This window comes from Equus asinus, chromosome 29, assembly GCF_041296235.1.
Source record: "Equus asinus isolate D_3611 breed Donkey chromosome 29, EquAss-T2T_v2, whole genome shotgun sequence".
Lineage (NCBI taxonomy): Eukaryota > Metazoa > Chordata > Mammalia > Perissodactyla > Equidae > Equus > Equus asinus.
Window position 1 is genome coordinate 19,260,413 of NC_091818.1, and position 12,036 is coordinate 19,272,448.

At 37.5% G+C, this 12,036-nt stretch overlaps 1 protein-coding gene across 10 annotated transcripts in view; it reads left to right on the forward strand.

Annotated features, from left to right (window-relative positions):
* The window catches only part of ZNF438 (zinc finger protein 438), a 185,583-nt gene that overhangs the window by 41,976 nt on the left and 131,571 nt on the right, over nt 1–12,036 (forward strand). The window lies entirely within an intron of this gene.

Genomic DNA, 12,036 nt, shown 5'->3' on the forward strand with positions numbered 1-12,036 from the left:
AAATAAAGTCTCTAGCTTAATTAGTAGTAATGTACCAACGTCAGTTTTTCAGTTTTGTAAAACCATGGTTATGTAAGATGTTAACTTTAAGGGAAACTGGGTGAAGAGTATACAGGAACTCTGTAGTATCTTTGCAACTTTTCTGTAAATCTAAAATTATTCGAAAATAAAGATTTATTTAAAAGCAGAAAAAAATCAAGGTTTATTTATTTGAAAATTATAGTTAGAGGTAACTTTTCTGTGTAATAGTTTGAAAAATCAAAATTATTCATTACCTTTAAAAAATCCATATTCCATGAAATAAAGATGCAGGGAAATATGCGACTATAGATTTTATCTTTCAGTTCATAAGAGGTGTGGAATTTAATTTCTTTTACATTGGCATGGTGTCCGTGAGCTTCTCCTTGTACTTGGTTACAGACTTGCTTTTTGATTCCTTTGAGGTATTTGTGTGTTCTTCTGTAGTTTAATACAGCATTTTCTATTAACACAAGCAGGCCCTTTAGGTGATTCCCAGGATACTGCTTTTTTTCTTTTTCTTTTTCTTTTCTTTAATGTACTGTTAGAGGCAAAAAGGCTAGTAATGTGACTCAGTGTTTTGGAGTTGAGACCCTCTTAAGTGTAGTTTTGCTCAGTCACACCTACTTGAGCTTCTAGGTCAAGTACTAGACACAGTTGACCTATTGTTAAAGAGGATGAGTAAAGATGAGCATAGCTCTGAAATAGCCTCTCTGTAATTGAGATAAAATAATTGATCACTGTCAGATAATAGAAATTCTCAGTTTCCAAAATGAACTCTAGCAGTATAACTTTTAAATTTCTATAAATATTAAAAGACTATAAGAAGGAAACTCTGTAGTTTGCTGAAACTATTATATAACTTTTCATTAATAAAAGTAAAATAGCCATGCTGGTCTTATAAATGGTTTCCTGCTTCTGTTGCCAACTTCAGTGATTTTAGTTAAACTTAAATTTCATAAAGGGAAATAGAAATACGTTATACTTAAAGGATATAGACATTTAAAACAACAGACCCAGACCTGAATGACTCTTGCAGAATAATTATTAGACTTGAGAGTTCTGTTTTGCTTGACGATATTTATTCAGAATTTGTGTTATCAATCTCATATTAAGAGAATTTACATCTTTACTTTTTAGTTGTGTAACATGATTATGCTAACCTTGGTAAGGAAGTTTGGAAAAATAGAGGAGAGTTTTTCAGGACAAGTTTAAATTCCATTGATACATAATAGTTCACGCATAAAAATCAAACAAGAGCCCTTTTATTTTTCTTCTGTGCTAAAAGAGCATTAAAAGTGTTGTTTTTAGAGGTATGCTTACCATTCAGCTGGCCGACTGTCATTTTGTGGTCATCTAAAGTATAAATGACAGCAGCTATATGTATTGAGCATTTTCTATGTGCCAGATGCTTTGTTTACAATGATCCCATTTAATCTTCACAAACTTCTATGAGATAGGCTGGAATTCCCTTTACAGATGAGGCTGGGAGAGTAACAGATGTCTCCAGGCTAACCCTGACGGTATGGGGCAGAAAGAACGAGTGCCCATGGTGTGCAGTACCTACAGTTTGGTTTACAATGTTATCAGGTTCTGGGAAATCCTGAATCCACAGACACACGGTAAACTTTAGCTTACGTCAACTTTTCTGGGTAAAAAGAGTGTCTGATCACACCGGGTGACCTAGAGCAGATTCTCCTGGGATGACTATCCTGGAGTATAGTCTTCAGTTCCCTGTTCCAACCTTGATCTGGCTCATTCTACAGTTCTCTAACATGTCACTTGTTCTCTGCCACCTGATTAACTGCTGAACACTCACTCATTGTATGCTTCATTGATCCTATGCCAAGAACTTTTGGCAGCTCTTGGGAACATGATCTCAACATGCCTCCTGGTCAGTGTTGGACAACTAGAAGTTGTTCGTTGAGATGAGAACTTGGATCCAGAATCTAGGACGCATGCCAGAGGCCAGGGATGGGGCAGTTGAGCAGCTGACGTGAAATACAGCTATCCAGACTCAGTCAATAGGTCAGTAGTCAGAAATAGAGTAGGCACATGACTTTGAAAGGTGATTTTTGAAGAAGATTATGATGGCTGGCTGTGGACTTTGTAGTTTGTAGACATAAAATAATTCCAACTGCTTTTTGAGGAAGAATAATAATGTTACCAACTTACTATAGCGCTCATTAAACTTAGCAGAAACCTCTCTCCTGTAACTCTTCCCCAGCGGTTCTGCCTGTGTCTTTCTGTAGCTCTACATCTTCAGACCCTTTTACGCTTTAAAGCATGAAATACACATAAAATTGCAAAGTCTCCTTTGCTACCTCCTCTTCTTCATGGTCTTCAAAAGTTGGCATTCGTCAGGGCTCAGTCCTTGGCCACCTTCTACATTTATTCTCTGTGTAATCTCACGTGATCCCTTGCTTTAAATGCCGTCTGTCTTCCCACATTTATTTCTTTACCTGATCTCTCCCATGAGCTCCAGGCTCATATCTATGTCTGCCTATTCAACATCTCTATTGGAAAGTCTAATCAACATTTCAAACTTAACATGTCTGAAATAGAACTCTTGAACTCTCCTGCTAAAACCTATTCCTGCCTCCTTCTTCATCTCAGTAAATGACCCACCCTGTTGCTGGGACCAAAAACTAGAAGTCGTCTTTGACTTTTCTCTTTCCTCCATACCCTTCATACATCCAGCCCATCAGTAAGGCTTGTATGCCCTCCTTTCAAAATATATCCCAAATCCCCCTTTGCTGCCCCTCTCCCCACTACTGCCCTAATATAAGTCACTGTCGTAAGTTACTAAGATGATAGTAATAATCTTCTAACGGGCCTGCCTTATCTCCTCCTTGTCCCTCTCTAGTAGTTCTCCATATGGGAGAAGTGTTTTGTCTCGCTTTTTACATGTTAAATGGTTCCTGTCATTCCTCTGTTCAGAACCGTTCAGGGGCTACACAGCACACTCAGGATAAAACCCTAAGTCTCAGCGTGTTCTACCAGGCCCTGCATGACTTTATCTGTATGTCATGACTCTATCTGCAAAGCCTGCTGACTTGATCTCCTGCCGTTCTCCATCGTGCTCACTTTGCTCTGGTCAGACTTGCCTTCTTGCTGTTTCTTAAATCCTCCAAGTCCATTTGGAATCAGCTGAATCCCTCCAGCTCCCCCACCCTACACCCTCGTTCCAGTCAGTTCAGCCTGTGGTACCAGTGGAGGTGGATTTAGAGAAGAAAAGTGCATATCCAAGGCTCTCTAGCACTTGTAGGGGGAGAGGTCGCACTAGAAATTTTACAGTTAGTTTTCTTATTCCAGGTTTCTGTAATTTGAATTGCTTTCCAGTGTCAGAGGGACTAGAGATGGAGAGCTGCAGAAAGACATAGCCAGAAACAATGGGGAGAAGTCACAGAGAGCGCGAGATTTCTGCTCAGTTTAGTGAGCACTGGAATGATTAGATATAACAGTTACATCTGCATGAAAATAGACCGGGCTGCTTCGTAGTAAGACAGTGTGTTCTCCACCACTGACAGTGTGCAAGTTGAGGCTGATCAACTTCCCGGGCTGTTGTGGGGAAAATGTGCTGAAGTAGAGGAGGGGAGTTGTTTTCTAAGGTCTTCCCAACTCAGATCCTATCAATTTTTAGAGTCTTCTTTTTTTCAGAGCAAGTCTTCTCAGAGTCCTCCTCAGATTCTTCCTCCTGTATTTGTATTGGGAAGCTTCCACCAATAAAACATAAAGCTCCTATAGGTGGAACCTTCCAATATTTCAGGTGAAGGAAGAGCTACTAGCAAGGTTGATTTCCAGTCAGATTGGCCAAGTCCGCATCTAAGGAATTTAGTTTGAGATGTTTTTCTTTCTCTCATTTTTTATTTAAAATTTATTTTGATTGATCTTTGGTCTAAAATAAACAATACATACATACACAATTTCCCTAATACATTTTAGTTATTTAAAAAGATTCACTGAGTCTCAGAAGTAACGAGCACAATATTTGAAAATAGCCTTTGGTCAGAGTTTGCTAGAAATGGAAAATTCACCTTATCCTTACTCTTATACAAGAAGCTTTTTTGAGAGGTAATGACCGTGTTTGAGTGTTTCATGGAGGGTGGTCCAGCCATTCCCTTATCTTCTCTTAGGCAAAAATATGATTTAAGTGATAGAGATCTTTAAGTTATAAGTGCTTTTAGTTAGACCTGAATAAGGCTGTTTATGCAAACTCATGTCTCTTAACTGCTGAACTGTGGAATTTGGAATTAATGACATAGGAAAGAATGATTTTCAGGGTCTCAGTGATACTCAAGTGTCTCATATTTGATTGCTTCTGGTAGCTAGCACCTAAATAATAGGATGATGTATCTAAAAGTTGCCTCCAGCCAGAGAAGCTTCTTTCAGCAGCCGGACCTGCCCCACCCCAGCGTGCACCTGGCACACCAGATAAAATCAGCATTCTGATGAACGTGCTGGTCTGACTTTGAACTCCTTCCTATGCCTTCATCTTGAACCTCTTCTTGTTTCTCTGTGTTTCTGACTTTGCTGCCCTCTTTCTCATAATACCTATTTCTGTCCTTTAGATTTGACTCCTTCTTCCAGGTTATTATTTTGATTTCACTAAGACAAAACTGCTGCTCTGTATTGACATTCCTGTCTTAACTTGCGCCAGCCGTCCTCCCACGAGGAGAGTGGACAGCAGAATCTCCTTGCTTGGGAGGGTAACATGAGCATCGCACATGTGTCCTGGTTCTTCCTCTCTTGCTCCTAGACAATTGAGATCAATTTTTGCACCTGGCTTTAGCAGAAGACTAATATATCCATACTCCTCTTAAAGCCAATAATGAAGTAATGAACAAAGAAAGGGAAAAACAATTCTCAAATGTAGTACACTTCTTTTTGTCAAACCCAGCTGCTTAGGACAGATCCAAGAATCAAGGATGAAATGAAAAAGGCTTTTAAGACGCATACAGATGATGTTTCAAAGTTCAGGCCTTAAAGTGGTATATTAGGTTCACTTAGAGCCTTTTTATTTACTCATTTTTCCTCTTAATAGTAATAGCAAACACATAGATAGCACTTACTGTGTTCTATGTGCTTTACATATTTTAGCTAATTTAATCCTCACAGCAATCCTGTGAGGTACATCCTAGTATAACCCCTGTTTAACAGATGAGGAAACTAAGTCTTGGACAGGTTGCATCATTGTCTGTAGTTACACAGCTTGTTGTCAGAGCTGGGATTCAAACCCAAGTGTATGATCACTTGTTATATTGATCCTTGAATTCTCCAAGTCTTAATTCTAAGAAGTCTGGTTCACTGGTTTCTCAGACCATTGTAAGTTAGAAGTTACAAATTTAAAAGAGAGTATAGTGACCTGGGATCCCCATTTTAATGTGTCCATCCTAATAAAATAATGACTCAAGGACACAAAGATATATGTGCATGGGAGTCCTATATAGTGTTAGTTACCATAGTAAAATAATTGAAAATAATACAGAAGTTTAATAATAGGAGAAATGGTGAAACTAGGGCACTGCTTTCCAAATTTTAATTTGCTTGTGAATCACCTGGATATCTTGTTAAAATGTAGATTTTGATTAAATCTGTGGTGGGGCCCAACATATCCTACATTTCTAACAAGTTCCCAGGTAATGCTGACACTCCTGACCTGTGGATCCCACACTGAGTAGCAAGGAATTTCAGTCCATCCGTTTATGTTTGTTAACAACAGGTCCCGGGGGCCAGCCCAGTGGCACAGCGGTTAAGTTTGCACATGGGGTTGACCATTCAGATCCCGGGTGGGGCCCTATGCACTGCTTGTCAAGCCATGCTGCGGCAAGCGTCCCACATATAAAGTAGAGGAAGATGGGCACGGATGTTAGCTCAGGGCCAGCCTTCCTCAGCAAAAAGAGGAGGATTAGCGGCAGATGTTAGCTCAGGGCTAATCTTCCTCGAAAAAAAAAAAAAGAACAGGTCTGGGACTAGGGAGAGGTGAGTGGGGTACCTTAGGGGCCCCACTTATCTCACCCTAGTCCAGTCCCTAGTTAAGAATCTTGTTTTTAAAGACTATTCAGTGACTCTCAGTTATGCTTATAACATAATTAAAAGAAAATTCAAAAATGGTGTCTGCATTATCTCAATTTAAGTTAGGAAATATATATGTGTGTGTGTATATATATGTATCAGTGTATGCATGTATGTATCCATGTATGCATGTATATGCTTAGCAAAACTCTGTAAGAAGACATGCCAAATGTTAACAGTTGTTATCCTCTGTGTCATAGATTTACAGATGGCATATATTTTTATCTTTATATATGTGACATTTTTCAATTTTCATTACCAACCCTGCATAACTTTTAGATATAGATTATGATTATTAAAGTTATTAACACTTTCAGATAACTATATGCTCAAACTTGTTCATGAAAGCCTAGCCTTGGAGGAAACATTTATTTCCTGCCACCCACATACCTCTCTTCAACCTCCCCCAAAACATCTGCTCATTTTTTCGAAGTAAATATATAAGCTGTTTAATGGTTTAGTGGGGCTTCAGTTTAGTGCATCTATCTACACAAATAATAAAGGGCAAATATTTTTAAGAATAAGGGTAATCAATAAATACTTTTTTATGAGTAATTATGGGATGCATATAGAAAACCCTACTTTTCAATATTTGCTGGTATAATTATTACCTATTCAGCTTAAGTTTCTTGAGAGGCAAAATCTTTGTTTTTTTGTATTCAATACCTAAAAAAATATATCTACATAAAATAAATACCCTTTCCCGTTACCTTGCCGCCTCCTCTCCCAGTGAGGAGTGCTCAGCAGGTTTTTAGAGGAAGATCAGTCTTCTCAGCCTTCAGACGTCAGTAACCTGAATCTGTAAGTGATGTTCCTGACTCTCACTGTGGAGCAGAGAAGGAAGGAGCAAGGAGACAGGACAGAAAAGCTTAATTCATTTAAAGTATAGATTTGTTTTTAAAATGCTACAAATTCCATGAAAATAAGACATTTTTTAGTATTTGCATGAGCACTTGCTGCTTCACCTTGCACTTTTATGTTATGGAGACAGCTTCTTTCCCTAAACCTTATGAGTGAACCTCTACTAGCTTCAAACTTTTCTTCTGTAGCTTCCTCTCCTCTCAGCCTCCATAGAATTGAAGAGTTATGATTTTGCTCTGGATTAGGCTTTGGCTTAAGGTTATGTTGTGGCTGGTTTGGACTCCTATCCAGAATGCTAAAATTTTCTCCATAGAGTCAGCAATAAGACTATCTTGCTTTCTTATTCATGTGTTTACTGGAGTAGCACTTTTAATTTCTTTTAAGAACTTTTCTTTTGCATTCACAACTTGGCTAACTGTTTGATGCAAGAGGCCTAGCCTTTGGCCTGTGTTAGCTTTCAACAGGCCTTCCTCACTAAGCTTAATTATTTCTAGCTTTTGATTTAAAGTGAGAGGTGTGCAACTCTTCCTTTCACTTAGAGGCCTTTATAGGGTTATTGATTGGCCTAATTTCAATACTGTTGTGTCTCAGAGAATAGGGAAGCACACCTAACAACCGGGGCTTACACTGGCATCTGAAGTGGGGGGCAGTCTTGTAGGACTGAGCCGTTGACCTGTGGAATCTGATGCTATCTCCAAGTAGGTAGTGTAAGAATTGAGTTGAATTCTCAGACACCCTACCTGTGTCTGAGAATTTTTTGTTGGTTGTGGGGGGAACGCCCCCCCCACCCCATGTTGGAAATGTTGTCAGAACACTAAAAGAGGTGGAAAAACATATACCTTGTAAGCACTAAGTATAAGAAAACTGGACTGGCTGTATTAATATCAAAGTGGGCTTCAGAACAAGTGGTATTAATAGAGTTAAAGAGGGACATTCATAATGATAATGAGTCAATTCATCAAGATGAAATAATAACCTTAAATTTAAATGCAACCAATACCACGTTGTCAAAATACATGAAGCAGAAAGTTACAGAACTGAAAGAAGAAATTGACAAGTATTCAATTATAGTTGGAGATTTCAACACCCATCTCAGTAACTGATGGAATAAGTAGAAAGAATATCAGGAGAAATATAGATGTTTTTAACAACACTATAAACCAATTTGACTTCATTGACATTTATGGAACATTCCACTGAACAACAGCAGAATATACATTCTTTTCAAGTACGGATGTAACATTCACCAAGATAGACCACCATAAGCTAGTGTATAAAACAAGTCTCATTACATTTAAAATGATGGAAACTATGCAGAGTATGTATGGCCTCTGATGACAACATAATTAAATTGGAGATTAATATTAGTAAGATATCTTGAAAATCCTCAATGTTTGCAATACATCACACACTTCTAATTAACACATTGGCTAAAGGAAAAAAAACTGGGGAAATTAAATGATTTTTTGAAGCGAATCAGAATGAAATCACATCAAAATTTGTGAGATAGATATATCTGAAGCAATGCTTAGACAAATATGTAACTTTAAATGCATATATTAGAAAAGAAGAGAAAACTAATACTGCCAAAGTAAGTAGAAGGAAGGAAATAATAAAGAGAAGAACAGAAATTGATGACATATTGGATAAACAACAGAGACAATGAATGAAACCCAAAGCAGGCTCTTTGAAAAGATGAATAAACCTGTAGCTAGTCTAATCAAGAAAAATGAAGAGAGAGAAAACAGGTTACTAATTAAAATATCAGGATTGAAGGGACGTCACTGCAGAGTCTATAGAAATTTAAAACCCACAGAAGGAATATTACAAACATCTTTTGGAAATAAGTTTGGCAACTTTGATGGAATGGATAAATTCCTTGGAAGATACAAATTACTGAAACTGACTCAGAAAGAAATATAAAACTAGAATAGCACCATATCTATTAAAGAAGTTATATTCCTAGTTAAAAATTTTCCCACAAAAGCCAAAAAAAGCCCCCCAGACCCATACATGTTTTAACTGATGAAGTCTGAAACGTTTAAAGAAATAATTCAGAACATAAAGAAGGAACACTTCCCAACTCATTTTAGAACACCAGCATTATTCTAATATCAAAACTAATAAGACATTGCAGGAAAAGAAAACTACAAACAAATGTCCTTTGTGACTATAGATGAAAATGTATCAAATCCAGCAGTATATAAAAAGTGGCTTTATTCTAGGGATGCAAGTGTGGTTTAACACTGGAAAATCCACTAGCGTAAGTCATCACTTTAACAGGTGTAGGGGAGGAAGAGAATTCCTCTGTCTGCTCTAGGTCCTTCTAGCTGGCCTAGAAATTAAATTGATGTGAGACAGAATAACAGGAGAAAATCAAACAAAGCTTTGTAACATGTATACATGGGAGAAACGCAGGAAAACTGAGCAACTCAACAAAATGGCTGAGCTGCCAGCTTAAATATCATCTTCAGCTAAAGACAAAGCAGGATGTTGGGAAGGTGGTTTGGGACTTCAAGGGGGAGGAAGGCAATTTACATGGAGATGGAAAAGTAAATGGGCCAACTATAGACTATGTGACCTGAGAGACATGTTTTACGTTACGTTATAGTTATCTTATGGTATTAGTTCCTCCCTGGAAGAGGCCCTTCTATTTTAAATTCTTTTAGGCAGTTTGTTGGGGCAGGGTGTCAGAGTTTCTTCCAGAGTCTTTTGTTCTTAAAAATAATCAAGCCAGGGGCCAGCCTGGTAGTGCAGTGGTTAAGTTCACACGCTCAGCTTCGGCGGCTCAGGGTTCGCTGGTTCAGATCCCAGGTGCAGACCTCTGCACTGCTTGTCAAGCCATGCTGTGGCAGGCATCCCACATAGGAAGTAGAGGAAAATGGGCACAGATGTTAGCTCAGGGCCAGTCTTCCTCAGCAAAAAGAGGAGAATTGGTGGCAGATGTTAGCTCAGGGCTAATCTTCCTCAAAAAAAAAAATCAAGCCAAAGAGACACATTTTGGGGTGGCCAATTCTGATCCCACACACAGGAAAAAAGGGGGAAAAAAGCTTTATGATCCTGCCAAGAGTTGCAGAAAAGGCATTGGACTAAATTCAACAGCCATTCATGATAAAACCTCTCAGGAAACTAGAAACAGAAGAGAACTTTCTCAACCTAGTAAAAGATATCTGCACCTAACCTCCAGTTAAAAATCTCATTTAATGGCAAAAGATGGAATGCTTTCCCCCTAAGATAGGAAACAAGGGAAGTGTACCCACCTCCTTCTTATGTCTGTTGAACATTGTAATGGAGGCCCAGCCAGTGTGATAGGCAATAAAAAGAAACAAATGGCATGCAGATTAGCAAGATAGGAGTAAACGTGATCATTTGTGGAGAAAATGCTAAGAAATCTTCAAAAAGCAACTAGATTTTGTAATTGAATTTAGCAAGATTTCAGGACAGAAGGTAGATACACAAAATTAGTTGTATGTATATATACTACCAGTGAACAATTGGAAATTGAAAATTTATATGGAAATACAAAGAACCTAGAAAAGTAAAAACATTTAACAAAGAACGAACAGTAGTGGAAGGTTTTCACTACCTGATTTCAAGACTTTCTCTGCATTTTAAAACTTCCCCTTTAAAGCTGCAGTAATCAAGGCAGTGTTGGCCTAAGGTAGACATGTATATCAATGGAACAGGATACAGTATCCAGAAATAGGCCCCTATGTATATGGTCAATTGATTTTTTGACAGTGGTGCCAAGGTAATTTAATATAGAAAGAATAGTCTTTTTATAAAATGGTACTATAACACCTGGAATCCAAATGTAAAAAAATTAACCTGAACCCTTACCTCCTTTCTGTACAAACGTAACTTGAAAAGAGTTATAGATCTAAATATACAAGACTAAACTATAAAACTGTAAGAAAAAATCACAGGAGAAAATATTGATAAACTTGGGATAGGCAAAGATTTCTTAAGACACAAAAAGCATGAACCGTAAAAGAAAAAATTGATGAATGGGACTTCATCAAAATTTAAAACTTCTATTCTTCAAAAGACATAGTTAAGAAAATGAAAAGGCAATCCTTAAACAGAGAGAACATATTCTCAATACATATACATGACGAATGACTTGTAGCCAGAATAGATAAAGAACTCTAACAGCTTATTAAATAATAAGGCAACCAAGTTTAAAAAATAGGCACAAGAAGATAACGAATGGCCAATGCAGCACAGGAAAGGAGGCTCAACATCACTAAATGTCAGAAAAATGCAAAGCAATACAATAATGAGATACCATTGTATGCTCATCAGAAGAGCTGAAATTAAAAATTAAAAAAGAGCAAATGTTAGAGATGTAGACCAAATGGAACTTTCATATATTGCTGGTGGGAAAGTAAAATGATAAAACCATTTTAGAAAACAGTTTGGCATGTGTCATAAAGTTAAACATATTATTACCATAGGACCCAACAATTCTACTCCTAAAAATTTACTCAAGAGAAGTGAAAATATATGTTCACACACGCATTTGTACATGAATATTCATAGAAGCTTTATTCATAATAGCCCCAAGCTGGAAAGAACTTAAATGTCCATCAACTAGTGAATGGATAAACATAGTGTGGCATGTCCATGCAATGGAATACTCCTCAGCAATAAAAGGGGATAAAGTACTGATACACACAACATTTATGAATCTCAAAAACATTATAGTGAGTAAAGTAAGCCAGACACAAAAGAATGCAAACTGTGTGATTGCATTTACCACCCTGGATTATTACCTCAGAAATGCTAGAAAAGACAAATTTAGTCTTATGGTGACAAAAAGCAGACAAGTTGTTGGCTGCAGCTTAGAGTGGAGTGTGATTAACCAGGATGGGGCACAAGGAAACTTTTTGGGATGATGAATGTGTTCTATATCTTGACTATGGTCATGATTATATGTATGTACACGTTTGTAAAATCCATTGAAATGTACACTTAAAAGGTACATAGTTTATTCTGTATAAACTCTACCTCAGTAACATTGTTTTTAAAAAAATACTACATTTTTTTAAAAGATTGGCACCTGAGCCAACATCTGTTGCC